At 41.4% G+C, this 18,392-nt stretch overlaps 1 protein-coding gene across 13 annotated transcripts in view; it reads left to right on the top strand.

Annotated features, from left to right (window-relative positions):
• The first annotated feature begins 6,130 nt into the window (after window positions 1-6,130).
• LOC133551130 (myocyte-specific enhancer factor 2D homolog) overlaps window positions 6,131-18,392 on the top strand; it is a 42,956-nt gene continuing 30,694 nt past the window's right edge. For 12 of the 13 annotated variants that reach the window (XM_061897504.1, XM_061897508.1, XM_061897512.1 and 9 more), the window contains exon 1: window positions 6,131-6,340. The gene's annotated coding sequence lies outside the window, so the exon portion shown is untranslated. Of the gene's footprint in view, window positions 6,341-14,025; window positions 14,047-18,392 lie in introns of those variants that run through there. The other variant, XM_061897506.1, reaches the window with a different exon arrangement.

Raw genomic sequence — 18,392 nt, 5'->3', positions numbered from 1 at the left:
TTATAAAGGATTTTTGAATTGTTGCTATTCTTTAGAATATTTTTAAAAAATCTCACGTACCCCTTGGCATACCTTCAAGTACCCCCAGGGGTACGCTTACCCCCATTTGAGAACCACTGTTCTATAGGAGCAAAACTTGTTTCAACAGTTTATAGCTCTATAACATTACTAATAATTAATTTTATTTATTTTAAAAGGTATTCAAAACACTTACACATAATCAAAAGAAAACATGACCGTGATTATCATTATGATAATAATCCAACTGTATAAACGTAAATCAACATAAAATAGACATTATAAAACATAATTACTTTACATTTGGGTATTTATTTTTCACAGGTATAGGCTATATTAAAAATAATAAACATTAAAAACTGACACTTGAACTTCAAAATGTCTTGGCTTTTTTGCTCCATTTTTTCAGTCCTGTCATGAATGCATCTCGATACGTTTATTGCAAGCATCATAATCTTGGATACAAAAAGTATTAACTCCAGCTCTTGTCGACCACAGAGGAAATTGGAGGATATGTTGTTCTTTGAAAATAACTGTATGCAGCCAAAACCACCTCAATCTGTTGATCAAATACATATGCTTCAAAAACTGTAAACACAAAAAGCTTATTATAATTTTGTAAATAAAACACATTCTTTGTTAAGGCAGCCTTTGGAAAGACAAAACCCATCCATCCATTTTCTACCGCTTATTCCCTTTGGGGTCGCTGGTGCCTATCTCAGCTACAATCGGGCGGAAGGCGGTGTACACCCTGGACAAGTCGCCACTTCATCGCAGACCGCAGCCCAACATGCATCTTCTGCACATTTCAACTTGTGTATAGTTTTGCGTTTGAAAGAAGTGTCCCTTACAAAGGACAAAAATGGTTGCTGGGTCTCATGCAGGAGGCTATGTCCCTATCATCTCAAATGTGCAATAAGTGTCCCTTACTAAGTGTCATCATAGTCGAATGATTATTGCTGCATAGCACTTTACTTTATATCACAAACCAAAATGAAAGAAAGGTACCAGCAGAAAGGTCAAATGTGATTTTCAGCTCATTGCAAAGTCATTTATCACTTTTAAATATGTGGGTAGTGGACATATAAGGCTCCGTATTGCCTTAATTATCATGATAATCCCAAATGTTGTGAGTCAATGAATGAAAAGCCCATTGAGGGCCTCAACTCTGCGTGCGTGGATGTGTGTTTGTGTGTGTGCAGACATGCTGCTGCGACATTTGTATGCAGGAAATTTTGACCCATGTCATGTCTGTCTAGACCACATCAATGAGCAGGGAAATACCTCCAGGCTAAAATATGCAGCATGCAAATCACCTCAAACTCCAATACATTATTATCGATTTGTTATGTTGACTGTTTTAACAAACTTTTTACGTGACAATGAGACAATCAAACGTTTTTTTTTCTGTGGTTTACTTCTCTCAGATATACACATCAATGCACCCCTAGTGCAAGTTGAAGATGCTGCATGCAGCCGTAATGGAGGTAAGATGAATGTTTTCCTCGACGTGCACATGCATCTTGTAAAATATTTGCAATCAAATATTTTGGAAACGTTGTGTTTCTTTTATACAACACAGAACACTTGCAGAGGAGCTATTATTTGTGCATTGTGCTGAATTTATAGGCATAACTCACAAACGTAGACTTGGCATATGCATTTATTGAAAAAGCAGCTCACATATTTCAAATTCTAACAAAGATATAAGACGTTTTGCTGACTCTAGTGGGGTTTATTGTCGATAAATTGACCGACGACAATGCAAATAAGATAAGTGCACTGCACTTGACTTCAAAACACCACCAAGTCGATATAAGATAAAATAAATAATCTATGTACAAATGAATTAAATATAAAACTTATTACTTGTGATAAAATACATGCAGAATATATTTTATTTATTGTTTCATGATGAATATAATTATAAAAACCAATAATTATTTGCAAAGTAATTTACAGACAAAAGCTGGTTATTTTCATTGAGCTACTTATGACTTATGACACGTTAGGAAATATTTGGCCCTAATTACTGCGATAAGTGAATATACTTAATTCTCTCCAAATTGATTTTATTTAGAAAAAAATGTGTCAGTTTATTTGGAATTTTCTAAAATTGCACTGCAGTGCTTTACAGTTTTACTCACAATGTAAGTTTATTTTTTACACTAGATAGACTCATATTTTAACCACCTTTTTACTGTGTTTGTATGAGAAATACTATTGGAGATAAAGGTTTTGTGGTCTGGGGAAACTTTCCTTAATTGCCTATAATGAACGTTACCCTCCTGTCTGCTCCTTTTGAGGATTATGGAACTAAGTAAAATAAATTCTGCAACTAAGTATTAGTATGATTTTTCATTTTTAAGTTTTGCTACACCATAATATTCCCTTATCAGTAAAAATGTGTGCATGATTTCAAAAAAGTTCATGATTATGAACTTTTATTAGTATAAATGTGTGCATGGTTTTAAAAAAGTTCATGACTATCATTCATACTGATACCATTCCGATTGGTAATCAAACCATAAAATTATATATAAATATATATATATATATATTATTCTACAAAGCCTTCAAATATATATATATATATATATATATATATAATTCTACAAAGCCTTCAAGTAGATATATATGTACATATATATATATATATATATATATGTACATATATATATATATATATATATATATATATATATATATATATATATATACATATATATATATATATATATTTCTACTTTAAGGCTTTGTATAATTTATTTCAGACTAAAATACAATAATGATGATAATTATAATAATACTTTATTTCTCTTCGACGTATACATGAATAAACGAGTATTGGTGAAATCCAGCACAATACTCCCACTTTGTGGACATTTTATGCATTACATGTTTTGGAATACGGATGTTTGCCTGCACACCGCCCTCACCTGGCCAAAGCGTGTAAAGCAAGGACTTTTTTAGTATCTGTGAATGCAAATGTAAAACTGTAAGTTTATTATGAGGTAAAATATCCATCCATCCATTTTTTTACCCCTTGTCCCTCTCGAGGTCACGGGAGGTGCTGGAGCCTATCTCAGCTGCATTCAGGGGCCAACACAGATATCAATCAATCAATCAATCAATGATTATTTATATAGCCCTAAATCACTAGTGTCTCAAAGGGCTGAACAAACCACAACACAAACCACAACGACATCCTCGGTAGAGCCCACATAAGAGCAAGGAAAACTCACACCCAGTGGGACGTCGGTGACTATGAGAACCCTTGGAGAGGACCGCATATGTGGGCAACCCCCCCTCTAGGGGAACCGAAAGCAATGGATGTCGAGCGGGTCTAACATGATACTGTGAAAGTTCAATCCATAGTGGATCCAACATAGATCCAACAAGATAGACCATATTCACACTCTAGGGCCAATTTAGTGTTGCCAATCAACTTGTTTACAATTAAAAATATATATAATGCGGTTGTGGTATATTCATACAAGTTTCAAGCATGGTTTGCTCATATATTATTCATGTGATCAAATATAATGGCTATTAGAGAAGTTGCTTGGGGTTCTCCAGGCCATGCAAAAAAGGTCAATGTTTCTGTCTAAACAGCCCACATATGATGACACTGAGACAAGTATGCTTAAAACAGATTATAATCACTAACAAAATGACAAAAACTGTATGCAAAGTGGCAGTAGACTGCATTTTATTTTGCTGTGAGGGTTCAGGCTTTAAAATAAATAACAGCAGGAGGGTTTGAGCTATAGTTATTCAAGTGATTGACACAAATTGCATTATTAAATTGCATTATGCTTTAAAATAAGTGGACATTGGTGTTTCCTTGGTGACAATCACCAGTGAGTACTGCATTGGAAGCTGTTTACGCTAACTTTAAAAAGGTTGTAAGGTTGATGAACAATTGCATTGTCAGCTTTTGATCAGATCACAACCTTAAAGCAATACACACACAATGTGTGTGGAATATATACAAACCCCGTTTCCATATGAGTTGAGAAATTGTGTTGGATGTAAATATAAACGGAAAAAAAATATTTGCAAATCCTTTTCAACCCATATTCAATTGAATGCACTACAAAGACAAGATATTTGATGTCCAAACTCATAAACTTTTTTTTTTGCAAATAATAATTAATTTAGAATTTCATGGCTGCAACACCTACCAAAGTAGTTGAGAAAGGGCATGTTCACCACTGTGTTACATCACATTTTCTTTTAACAACACTCAATAAACGTTTGGGAACTGAGGAAACTAATTGCTGAAGCTTTGACAGTGGAATTCTTTACCATTCTTGCTTGATGTACAGCTTAAGTTGTTCAACAATCCGGGGTCTTGTTGTTGTATTTTACGCTTCATAATGCGCCACACATTTTCGATGGGAGACATGTCTGGACTGCAGGCGGGCCAGGAAAGTACCCGCACTCTTTTACTACGAAGCCACGCTGTTGTAACACGTGGCTTGGCATTGTTTTGCTGAAATAAGCAGGGACGTCCATGATAACGTTGCTTGGATGACAACATATGTTGCTCCAAAACCTGTATGGACCATTCAGCATTAATGGTGCCTTCACAGGTGTGTGTGTTACCCATGCCTTTGGCACTAATACACCCCCATACCATCACAGATGCTGGCTTTTGAACTTTGCGCCTATAACAATCCGGATGGTTATTTTCCTCTTTGTTCCGGAGGACACCACGTCCACAGTTTCCAAATATAATTGGAAATGTGGACTCGTCAGACCACAGAACACTTTTCCACTTTGCATCAGTCCATCTTAGATGAGCTCGGGCCCAACGAAGCCGGCGGCGTTCTTCGGTGTTGTTGATAAATGGCCTTCGCTTCGCATAGTCAAGTTTTAACTTGCATTTACAGATGTAGCGACCAACTGCAGTTACTGAGAGTGGTTTTCTGAAGTGTTCCTGAGCCCATGTGGTGATATCCTTTACACACTGATGTCGGTTTTTGATGCAGTACAGTCTAAGGGATCAAAGGTCTGTTATATCATCGCTTACGTGCAGTGATTTCTCCAGATTCTCTGAACCTTTTGATAATTTTACGGACCATAGATGGTAAAATCCCTACATTCTTTGCAATAGATCGTTGAGAAATGTTGTTCTTAAAACTGTTCGACAATTTGCTTACAAATTGGTGACCCTTGCCCCATCCTTGTTTGTAAATTACTTAGCATTTCATGGAAGCTGCTTTTATACCCAATCATGGCACCCACCTGTTCCCAATTAGCCTGCACACCTGTGGGATGTTCCAAATAAGTGTTTGATGAGAATTTCTCAACTTTATCAGTATTTATCGCCAACTTTCCCAACTTCTTTGTCACGTGTTGCTGGCATCAAATTCTAAAGTAAATGATTATTTGAAAAAAAAATGTTTATCAGTTTTAACATCAAATATGTTGTCTTCGTAGGATATTGAACTGAATATGGGTTGAAAATGATTTGCAAATCATTGTATTCTGTTTATATTTACATCTAACACAATTTCCCAACTCATATGGAAACGGGGGTTGTAGATGATACGCAATTATTCATAATACATCTTCAATATTATTATAATTAAAAAAAAAAATTGTACAATAAAGCATGTAGATGTGGTTGCTGTAGCGAAGTTCCAGCAAAAGATCAATAAACTATCTAAAATTGTCCACTTAGTGCATGGACATTACAGTGACCAGTGGTATGATGCGTCTGGTTCGTCTAGTGACGTTGTTCCAATAACTACAGGAGGACGAATTTGGCGTAAAACACCCGCTGGAAAACACCATTTACCAGGTTTTAGTAGAGTACAAACAAGTCGTGTGTGCCATGCACGGCAAACAAATGAGGTAGCGGCATGTAGCACAGGCGATATACACTACTGACATTTTGCCCACATGCAAAAATCATGCAAAAGGTAAATACAGTGTGGCGGAGGGATACGAACACTATGGCACACAACATGGCCGTCACCTCCGTCATGTCCTCTCCTTGTAGACTGGCCCACTGTAGCGTGATGCAAATCGATTGGTCGAGTGGACTTGCTTCTCGGCTTTCTATTGGCTGGTGGACGTGTCACTCACAGTGTGATGTCAATGACGTCGCTTATACGCTGCTTTCACTGTATCGCCTTGGTGGACAGTATAGTGACTTAAAAAAATGAAATGGAATAAAATGTTGCAGATTCTTTCAGACTGAGACGCCATTTTAGCGTAAAATACTCAATGGTTCTTCACTGAGAAGTAACCTATACGGAACTGGCGTCGGCAGACGTGTCTTTTGGGTTTTTATCGGTTATATTTCAGGGTAAGTAGAGTGATACATTTCCTTCCTGCGTCTTCCTCCTCTCCCTTTTCTTCACACCGGAGCTTGCGTGATGATTTAAATGTATTTAAATGTAAATGGTTAACAGTATTAACATTTGAACATGTCATTTACACCGACAGACGGCTGTAATGTCGAAGGAAAGTGGCTGTGACTTGAATTAAAGTAGTGCGTGCTAATGCTCAACCAGCCGAGTTGTAAGGAAGGTAATTGCTATCCTTACCAAGAGTAATGTCTTATGGTCAGTGGACGCTGGCCATTTTTACTAACATTCATTTTAACATCATTTTGTAATGTTTTAGACCAATTTATTCGGTTAACAAGCGACCAAGCTGTCCAAAATGTGATACCTGTCTGGTGCCAGCGGGCCTGCTTGTCTCACATCTGTCAAAGGACACAACGAACCGTCCCACTTAGTCCCCCAATAAATAACGTTTTGGAGCTGATGTCCAAACAAGACTTTTGCCATGAAATCAAATCTAACATCAAGCTTGGTCACCAAGAGACATTTTGTTCAAAGCTCTTCCAGCTGCATTGGTGTCCTTGAATATGCACCGTGGGGGTAGAAATTAGTCATATTTACTGTGTTGCTTTGATTTAATATGTAGTAATACTCTATCTTTGGAGTTGTTATTGTGATCTGGATTGTGCTTTGAGGCTAGAAGCACTTTAGGCTAGCAAACATGTACATTGTGCATATTTTACTTGTTTTGATTCTTAAAGGGGAACATTATCACAATTTCAGAAGGATTAAAACCAATAAAAATCAGTTCCCAGTGGCTTATTTTATTTTTCAAAGTTTCTTCCAAAATTTTACCCATCATGGAATATCCCGAAAAAAGGCTTTTAAGTGCCTGATTTTCGCTATCTGTAAATCCACCCGTCCATTTTCCTGTGACGTCACATAGTGATGCCAATACACACAAACATGGCGGATAGAACAGCAAGATATACCGACATTAGCTCGAATTCACACTCGGATTTCAGCGGCTTAAGCGATTCAACAGATTACGCATGTATTGAAACGGATGGTTGGAGTGTGGAGGCAGATAGCGAAAACGAAATTGAAGAAGAAACTGAAGCTATTGAGTGAATAGCTATTGAAGCTATTCGGCGATCGCCTTCTAACCAACGGTTGCATCTTTTGACCACTGGAGCAACTTAGATCCGCCGATTGGTAAGTGTTTGTTTGGCATTAAATGTGGGTGGAGGGAAAGGCTGGCTGCAAATATAGCTACAAATGTACATACAGCTAGATAAATAGCATGATTAGCACATAAGTCAATAACATCAACAAAACTCACCTTTGTGATTTCATTGACTTTGTCGTTGGAAATGCATCTGCTTTGAGTGTCGCAGGATATCCACACATCTCTGTCGTAGCATCGCTATCGTCGGTAAAATGTGCAGAACAAACGAGGGACTTTCGCATCTTTTGACACGGGTGCAACTTGAATCCGTCGATTGGTATGTGTTTGTTTGGCATTAAATGTGGGTGGAGGGAAAGGCTGGATGCAAATATATCTACAAATGAGGCATAACGATGCAATATGTACATACAGCTAGCCTAAATAGCATGTTAGCATCGATTAGCATGCCGTGCTAATCGATGCACACTCCACGTAAGTCAACTTGAATCCGTCCCTGTTCGTGTTGTTACACCCTCCGACAACACACCGACGAGGCATGATGTCTCCAAGGTACGGAAAACAGTCGAAAAAACGGAAAATAACAGAGCTGATTTGACTTGTTGTGTGTAATGTGTTTGAGAAAATGACGGATTACTTCCCATTGTAACGTTACGGGTGAAAGGTCATCGCTCCGACAGCGAACAATTGAAAGGCGTTTAAATTCACCCTTTTAGAGTTCGGAAATCGGATAAAAAAACGTGGGGTTTTTTCTGCAACATCAAGGTATATATTGACGCTTACATATAGGTCTGGTGATAATGTTCCCCTTTTAATACATGGGTCATTTTGAATGTTAATTGTATAAAACGTTGCGAGAATTTATGTTAACTTTTGCTTTAATGCCATGATCCAGAATATATGAGGTTTGTAATCATTCATACACTCTCCCCTTGAGAACTATTTAGTCCTGTTGACCCTCATTATAATCATCCATCCATTTACTACCGCTTGTCCCTGTCTGGGTCGCGTTGGAGCCTGTTCAAGCTGCATTCGGGCACAAGGCGGAGTTACCAAATATTTATTTTATAATATACTGTAATGCAGTGTTTCTTAAACTTTTTTCACTGAGCACCTCGTCAGAAAACACTTGGTTCTCCAAGTACCACCATAATGACCAATATTAAAGGCCTACTGAAATGGGATTTTCTTATTTAAACGGGGATAGCAGGTCCATTCTATGTGTCATACTTGATAATTTCGCGATATTGCCATATTTTTGGTGAAAGGATTTAGTAGAGAACATCGACGATCAAGTTCGCAACTTCAGGTCGCTAATAAAAAAGCCTTGCCTTTACCGGAAGTAGCAGACGATGTGCGCTTGACGTCACTGGTTGTAGGGCTCCTCAAATCCTCACATTGTTTATAATGTGAGCCTCCAGCAACAAGAGCTATTCGGACCGAGAAAGCGAAAATTTCCCCATTAATTTGAGCGAGGATGAAAGATTCGTGGATGAGGATATTGAGAGTAAAAGACTAGGAAAAAAAAAAAAAGGCGATTGCAGATGTTATTACACACATTTACTATGATAATTCTGGAAAATCCCTTATCTGCCCATTGTGTTAGTGTTTTAGTGAGATTAAATAGTACCTAAAGTCGGAGGGGTATGTGTGTTGACCCAGTGTCTCTGAGGCAAGTCACGCTGCTGGAAGCTCCGCTGATCTCGCCGGTAAGAGCAAACGTATTACCACAATTTTCTCACCGAAAACTGCTGGTTGACATTTGGTCGGGATCCATGTTTAATTGACCGCTCTGATCCATAATAAAGCTTCGCCTTTGGGAATTTTAACCGACTGTGTGTGTGGCTAAAGGCTGAAAGCTCCCACCTCCATCTTTCTACTTTGACTTCTCCGTTATTAATTGAATAAATTGCAAAAGATTCAGCAACACAGATGTCCAGAATACTATTTAATTATGTAATTAAAGCAGACTACTTATATCTTGGATCGGGCTGGAAAATAATGTCCGCTACAACCCGAGATGTCAAACGCACGCGTCATCATACGAGTCATACCGCGATGTTTTCAACACGACACTTCGTGGGAAATTTAAAATTGCTATGTAGTAAACTAAAAAGGCCGTATTGGCATGTGTTGCAATGTTAATATTTCATCATTGATTTATAAACTATCAGACTGCGTAGTAGTGGGTTTTAGTAGGCCTTTAAAATAATTCATCATAAACAAGGCAGAGGTTTTATTTAAAGTTAAAGTTCCAATGATTGTCACACTAGGTGTGGCAAAATTATTCTCTGCATTAGACCCATCACACTTGATCACCCCCTGGGAGGTGTGGGGAGCAGTGGGCAGCAGTGGTGGCCTTGCCCAGCAATCATTTTTGGTGATTTAACCCCCAATTCCAACCCTTGATGCTGAGTGCCAAGCAGGGAGGTAATGGGTACCATTTTTATAGTCTTTGATATGTCTCGGCCGGGGTTTGAACTCACAACGTACCGATTTCAGGGCGGATACTGTAACCACTAGGCCACTGAGTAGGTATTTAGCAAGTACACTGGAACATTACACGCAGTTTGAACAGTAAAACTGTGTTTGAATATTGGGAAATAAAACAGTTACATTAAAATATATAATTGATTTTTTGGTGTATCACTAGATAAGGCCCGCGTATCACTAGTGGCACCTGTGCCACAATTTCAGAATTGACTGCTATAATGGAATCCCATGAATACCTCAGATATGAGCATCTAACTTCAAAAATAAAAGGACATGCGGGTGAAAAGTTCAAGTTGTTCAAATGAATCACACTCAATACTATCAATTATTGACTGCGTCAATCCTCGCATCACTTTTGAGAGAAACTTTATTTACACCTGAGGATAAAATAGGGCATATTAAAGTGCCAGTAGAGTGGAAAAGCAAGTCGCCTCTGTATTGAAGATATCATATATATCTGATGTATGACACCAAAAGACTGAGAAAGTTTGCCAGTTAATTGATATGATCGAAATAGTATCAATCTCAGAGATTCCCAAGCCATTTTGAAGACAATGAGCTAGCCAGACACGTCAACTTGTGATGTAAAGTTGGGAACCACAGATCCCTTTCTCACCAACCATGCAAATCATGCCGACTTCGTGAGAGCCAACAACGATTACTATAGGAAAAAATTATGATCCATGAACCTATATTGTTGATCCTGAATATAAGGTGGATGAGCTACAAATTTGAAAAGCTTAAACAAGAAATACAAACTAAAAACATAATAAAACGATAGTTTACTGTACAATGTCTGTTCTTAGTTCAAGGACGACTGATAAAATGTTGATTAGCTTGCCGTTCCTATGAAGAATTAATCATGATGCAAACAAAGGTTAACAACGAAAGGTCTCCCTGCAGACACTGTCTTTGGTTGTGTGTGTTTGTCTTCATCTCTGGGTATGAATTGAATGTCACAGATGAACAACTTTTAAATGAATGGCTAAATCCTCATATCCAGATTAGAGGCATGATTTATAATCTTAAATAACAATGCAATGATGCGGAAGCAGCAGGACATCGCGGCTAGCTCACAGTAAACCAGCAGTGTGTTATCAATCCAGCGCTAAAAAATAGTTCATCCGTATTAGCGCTTATAAGAACGGCATTGCTAATATTTGGTTAATTCTTGGATCAAGATATGTGTTATCTAAAGGTCTATTGCAACAAAATATCAGTGAGTGCAGTAGTGAAAACCTCGTAGCATTTATCTGACACCACATTTCATTGGCTAGTGCATAATCCACTAAAGGTCACTTGCACTAATGACACTACTCCAAAACAGACTGAGCTTGATTGCCCCCTCCTTCATCAGGCCTGCAGGAGCTCACTTGCTTGATTTAACCTACATGTAGGACCACAATGTTTACCCTCGTGAAATAACAAGGACACGATTGTGCCCCTATTTTTTTTTTTTTTTTCTATCTAGTATTTTTTTCTGCTTCTTGGTGTCAACCTTCATATAGCCAAACTGTTCTAATTGAGCCATCAGCGTCTTGAGGGGAGAGGATTGCATGAACGTGTCAGTTCTACTAATAAGGGGGCAGCCATGCGGAGGGCAGACAGCCTCGCAGCACCTAAACTATTCCAGTGGCTAATCAAAGATGCTCCTTTTATATGACGTTGTGTAGCCTTTCAATAACTGCAATACTTGATCACGCTCCTCAGGGCGGTCAGAGGGAAGAGTTTAGTGATCGCTCATAATTGGCGACATCACTCGTGGCATTTTAAATCCCATCTCGCTGTTTAACGTCAATTTAATGAGCTTCAGAAACACATAGACAATGGCGGTTTTTGTCTGTGGGTTGTAGTGAGCGCTTATTCATATTGTTTTGATTTAGGACACTGAAACATCTTAAGTTCCAATACAAATTATTGACATCTGAAGCACCTGGGTCCCCAGGAAATGCTAGAAATATTATTTTTTAATTTCTCCTCGGTGATTAATAAAGTATGTCTGATTCTGATTAGTTCCAGGGTAAAAATGTGGCCTTCACCACCCTGTGAGTATCTTTCAAGTGTAAGCATACAGTGTTTCCCACAGGTCAGGCATCTATTTGTGGTGGTGTGGTCGGGCGGCGTGGGGGGAGATGGGTGGCAGCGGCGGCGATGACCAAGAAGAACGCGGAGTTGGAATATAATTACAACACTTTATGTACATATTTATATACATATTCATATAATATTTACATATTTATATAACATGTAACTACAAGCTCTATTCACAGACAGAGTCCCATTGCTTTTATGAGCGGTCGAGCGAGTCAAAAGCCAAAAATAAAAAATAAATAAAAATATTGTATTTTTATTTTTTATTTATCTATTTTTTAATTTTATTTGTGGCGGCCGTAATTCTTTTGTAGCGGGCCGCCGCAAATAAATGAATGTGTGGGAAACCCTGGCATAAGCTAACCGCGGCTGTTTCTAAACATGAAAAACAGCAAAACACCAAAGTTGTATTGTGCGACATAAAATGTATTGTTATATTATTGTACAACCAAAGTATTTTGAGTTGTTTGTGCGATGTTGACAAGTTTCTTCGATTGTGCTGTGTGATATTCTGAGTTTCTTAAGGTGTATTGTGCAACATAAGTCTTAAGTTGTTGTGTGACTTAACAATTTTTAGTAGTATTGTGTGACTTTTTAAGTAGTATTGCGCAATATTAAAAATATTTTAAGTTTTATTGAGGCTTAACGACTCAACTGTTTCAAAAATGAAAAACAGAAAAACATCTAAATTGTATTTGTGCGGCATAGCATGTCTTCTGTTGTTATTGTAGAACATAAGTATTTTAAGTTGTACTGAGTGACAAACTGAGTCTTAAGTTGTATTATGCAATATAAAAAGGTGTATTATGACATACCGAGACTTTCTGTATTTTTCGGATTGTAAGTAGCTCCGTAGTATACATCGCACCGGCCGAAAATGCATAATAAAGAAGGAAAAAAACATATATACGTCGCACTGGAGTATAAGTCGCATTTTTGGGGAAATTTATTTGATAAAATCCAACACCAAGAATAGACATTTGAAAGGCCATTTAAAATAAAAAAAGAATAGTGAACAAGGTGAATAAGTGTACGTTATAAGACGCATAAATAACCAACTAAGAACGTGCCTGGTATGTTAACGTGACATATTATGCTAACAGTCATTCAAATAACTATAACATATGAACATGCTATACGTTTACCAAACAATCTGTCACTCCTAATCCATATATCCGATGAAATCTTCTTCCTCAATGTCGTTTCTAAACAACTCTGCCAACTCCAAAGGTATGCGCGCTTCCTCATGTCGTTTTCTGCTGCATATTTCACTACGTTCAGCTTGTAATCTGCAGTACATGATTTCCTTTTCGGTCCAATTTTTGTTCAGCCCTTCTCAGTTTTATAAGTTACCGCCAACGATGAAATGATCCATTTTAATAGCTACGGCAGTAGCATATAGCATATATCAGTTAGCATTCCCTGACCCACAATGCACTTCTGCCTTGACCCTCCCCCGCCGAATTCGTATTGGTTGACGTGTATGTGACAATTGCTGACGTGTGTGTGACGATTGCTGACATGTTGTTGGTCTCTTCTGCGAATGAGATAAATAATATTTGATATTGTGTAATCTGCAGTACATGATTTCCTTTTCGGTGCCATTTTTGTTCAGCCCTTCTCAGTTTTTATAAGTTACCGGCAACGATAAAATGATCTATTTTAATAGCTACGGCAGTAGCATATAGCAGTTAGCATTCCATGACCCACAATGCACTTCTGCCATGACCCTCCCCCGTCAAATTCTTATTGGTTGACGTGTATGTGACGATTGCTGACGTGTGTGTGACGATTGCTGACATTTTCTTCCTCTCTTCCGCAAATGAGATAAATAATATTATTTTATATTTTACGGTAATGTGTTAATAATTTCACACACAAGTCGCTCAGGAGTATATGTCGCACCTTCGGCCAAACTGTGGAAAAAAAACTGCGACTTCCAGTCCGAAAAATACGGTAAGTTGTATTTTGTGACATAAGTCTTAACTTGTTTTCTGAAATATAACAAGTCTTTTAAGTTGTGTCCTGCGATATATCAAGTATTTTAAGTTGTATTGTGCAACGTAACAAACTTTAAAAAAAAATGTTTGTGAAATAATGAGTCTTAAATTGTATTGTGCAATGTCTTCAAAGTTGTTGTGTGACGAAACAAGTTAAGTTTTATTTTGTGACATGACAAGTCTTACCGTATTTCTTTGAATAGCCGCCGGGGCACTAATTAATTTAAAACCTCTTCTCACTCTTGCGCTTATTCAAGGCATGCGGTAATAGTAAACAGGCGCTAATAACTTTAAAACCTCTTCTCACCCCTGCGCTTACCAATGGCATACAGTATAACATTGAGTGTGATGTGAGGATACCATCACGAAGAGCACATTTAATAAATAAAACCGTTATTATGATTATTATTTTCAGCACCGAGCTGTTACCTTACCGTGGTAGAGGAGTTTGCGTGTCCCAATGATCCTAGGAGCTATGTTGTCTGGGGGCTTTCATGCCCCCTGGTAGGGTCTCCCAAGACAAACAGGTCCTAGGTGAGTGATCAGACAAAGAGCAGCTCAAAGACTTCAATGGAATTACAACAAAATGAACTCAGATTTCCCTCGCCCGGACGCGGGTCACCGGGGCCCCGTTCTGGAGCCAGGCCCGGAGTTGGGGCACGATGGCGAGCGCCTGGTGGCCGGGCCTGTCCCCATGGGGCCCGGCCGGGCACAGCCCGAAGAGGCAACGTGGGTCATCCCTCCAATGGGCTCACCACTCATAGGAGGGGCCATAGAGGTCGGGTGCATTGTGAGCTGGGCGGCAGCCGAAGGCAGGGCACTTGGCGGTCCGATCCTCGGCTACAGAAGCTAGCTCTTGGGACGTGGAACGTCACCTCACTGGGGGGGAAGGAGCCTGAGCTAGTCCGCGAGGTAGAGAAGTTCCGGCTGGATATAGTCGGACTCACCTCGACGCACAGCAAGGGCTCTGGAACCAGTTCTCTCGAGAGGGACTGGACCCTCTTCCACTCTGGCGTTGCCGACAGTGAGAGGCGACGGGCTGGGGTGGCAATTCTCGTTGCCCCCCGGCTCAAAGCCTGCACGTTTTGAGTTCAACCCAGTGGACGAGAGGGTAGCTTCCCTTCGCCTTCGGGTGGGGGGACGGGTCCTGACTGTTGTTTGTGCTTACGCACCAAACAGCAGTTCAGAATACCCACCCTTTTTGGGTACACTCGAGGGAGTACTGGAAAGTGCTCCCCCGGGTGATTCCCTCGTCCTACTGGGGGACTTCAACGCTCATGTTGGCAACGACAGTGAAACCTGGAGAGGCGTGATTGGGAAGAATGGTCGCCCGGATCTAAACCCGAGTGGTGTTTTGTTATTGGACTTTTGTGCTCGTCACGGATTGTCCATAACAAACACCATGTTCAAACATAAGGGTGTCCATATGTGCACTTGGCACCAGGACATCCTAGGCCGCAGTTCCATGATTGACTTTGTAGTCGTGTCATTGGATTTGCGGCCTCATGTTCTGGACACTCGGGTGAAGAGAGGGGCGGAGCTTTCTACCGATCACCACCTGGTGGTGAGTTGCCTGCGATGGTGGGGGAGGATGCCGGACAGACCTGGCAGGCCCAAACGCAGTGTGAGGGTCTGCTGGGAACGTCTGGCAGAGTCTCCTGTCAGAGAGAGTTTCAATTCACACCTCCGGGAGAACTTTGAACATGTCACGAGGGAGGTGCGGGACATTGAGTCCGAGTGGACCATGTTCCGAACCTTTATTGTCGAGGCGGCTGATTGGAGCTGTGGCCGCAAGGTTGTTGGTGCCTGTCGTGGCGGTAATCCCAGAACCCGTTGGTGGACACCAGCAGTGAGGGATGCCGTCAAGCTGAAGAAGGAGTCCTATCGGGTTCTTTTGGCTCATAGGACTCCGGAGGCAGTGGACGGGTACCGACGGGCCAAGCGGTGTGCAGCTTTAGCGGTAGCGGAGGCAAAAACTCGGACATGGGAAGAGTTCGGGGAAGCCATGGAAAACGACTTCCGGACGGCTTCGAAGCGATTCTGGACCACCATACGCCGCCTCAGGAAGGGGAAGCAGTGCACTATCAACACCGTGTATGGTGCGGATGGTGTTCTGCTGACTTCGACTGCGGATGTTGTGGATCGGTGGAGGGAATACCTCCTCAATCCCACCAACACGTCTTCCTTTGAGGAAGCGGTGCCTGGGGAATCTGTGGTGGACTCTCCTATTTCTGGGGCTGAGGTCGCCGAGGTAGTTAAAAAGCTCCTCGGCGGCAAGGCCCCGGGGGTGGATGAGATCCGCCCGGAGTTCCTTAAGGCTCTGGATGCTGTGGGGCTGTCTTGGTTGACAAGACTCTGCAGCATCGCGTGGACATCGAGGGCGGTACCTCTGGATTGGCAGACCGGGGTGGTGGTCCCTCTCTTTAAGAAGGGGGACCGGAGGGTGTGTTCCAACTATCGTGGGATCACACTCCTCAGCCTTCCCGGTAAGGTTTATTCAGGTGTACTGGAGAGGAGGCTACGCCGGATAGTCGAACCTCGGATTCAGGAGGAACAGTGTGGTTTTCGTCCTGGTCGTGGAACCGTGGACCAGCTCTATACTCTCGGCAGGGTTCTTGAGGGTGCATGGGAGTTTGCCCAACCAGTCTACATGTGCTTTGTGGACTTGGAGAAGGCATTCGACCGTGTCCCTCGGGAAGTCCTGTGGGGAGTGCTCAGAGAGTATGGGGTACCGGACTGTCTTATTGTTGCAGTCCGCTCCCTGTATGATCAGTGCCAGAGCTTGGTCCGCATTGCTGGCAGTAAGTCGGACACATTTCCAGTGAGGGTTGGACTCCGCCCAAGGCTGTCCTTTGTCACCGATTCTGTTCATAACTTTTATGGACAGAATTTCTAGGCGCAGCCAAGGCGTTGAGGAGATCCGGTTTGGTGGCCACGGGATTAGATCTCTGCTTTTTGCAGATGATGTAGTCCTGATGGCTTCATCTGGCCGGGATCTTCAGCTCTCACTGGATTGGTTCGCAGCCGAGTGTGAAGCGACCGGAATGAGAATCAGCACCTCCAAGTCCGAGTCCATGGTTCTCGCCCGGAAAAGGGTGGAGTGCCATCTCCGGGTTGGGGAGGAGACCCTGCCCCAAGTGGAGGAGTTCAAGTACCTAGGAGTCTTGTTCACGAGTGGGGGAAGAGTGGATCGTGAGATCGACAGGCGGATCGGTGCGGCGTCTTCAGTAATGCGGACGTTGTACCGGTCCGTTGTGGTGAAGAAGGAGCTGAGCCGGAAGGCAAAGCTCTCAATTTACCGGTCGATCTACGTTCCCATCCTCACCTATGGTCATGAGCTCTGGGTCATGACCGAAAGGATAAGATCACGGGTACAAGCGGCCGAAATGAGTTTCCTCCGCCGGGTGGCGGGGCTCTCCCTTAGAGATAGGGTGAGAAGCTCTGCCATCCGGGAGGAGCTCAACGTAAAGCCGCTGCTCCTCCACATCGAGAGGAGCCAGATGAGGTGGTTCGGGCATCTGGTCAGGATGCCACCCGAACGCCTCCCTAGGGAGGTGTTTAGGGCACGTCCAGCTGGTAGGAGGCCACGGGGAAGACCCAGGACACGTTGGGAAGACTATGTCTCCCGGCTGGCCTGGGAACGCCTCGGGATCCCCCGGGAAGAGCTAGACGAAGTGGCTGGAGAGAGGGAAGTCTGGGCTTCCCTGCTTAGGCTGCTGCCCCCGCGACCCGACCTCGGATAAGCGGAAGATGATGGATGGATGGATGGATGGAGCACCGAAGGTTTGGAATAACCTACAATTGACGCATGCATTTTGCTGCTTCTATCGTCACACGGACGAGATTGGAAGGCATACTGGGTGATACAAGTTACACTGGAGGTTGTGATATAAACAAGTTTAACACTCTTACTAATATGTGCCACACTGTGAACCCACACCAAACAAGAATGATAAACACATTTCTGGAGAACATTGGCTCTGTAACACATTATAAACGCAACATAAGAATTACCCAGAATGCAATGCATCCATGACTCCTACTGTTTATATTATACACCCCGCTAGCACCAAACCCCGCCCACCTCAACCGGCGGGAATTCAAGGAAATACGGTACATTGTTTTGTTTGACGTGAAAAATCTTAAGTTTTATTTTGTGACATGAGTTTTAAGTTGTATCGTGCAACGTAACTAGCCTTTTAAGTAGGGCTGGTCGATATATCGATATATACGATATATCGCGGGTTTGTCTCTGTGCGATGTAGAAAATGACTATCGTAATATTCGAGTATACGTTCACAC

Source organism: Nerophis ophidion, linkage group LG04, assembly GCF_033978795.1.
Source record: "Nerophis ophidion isolate RoL-2023_Sa linkage group LG04, RoL_Noph_v1.0, whole genome shotgun sequence".
Lineage (NCBI taxonomy): Eukaryota > Metazoa > Chordata > Actinopteri > Syngnathiformes > Syngnathidae > Nerophis > Nerophis ophidion.
Note: the sequence above shows the minus strand (reverse complement) of the source record. Positions and strands in the feature narration are given on the sequence as shown.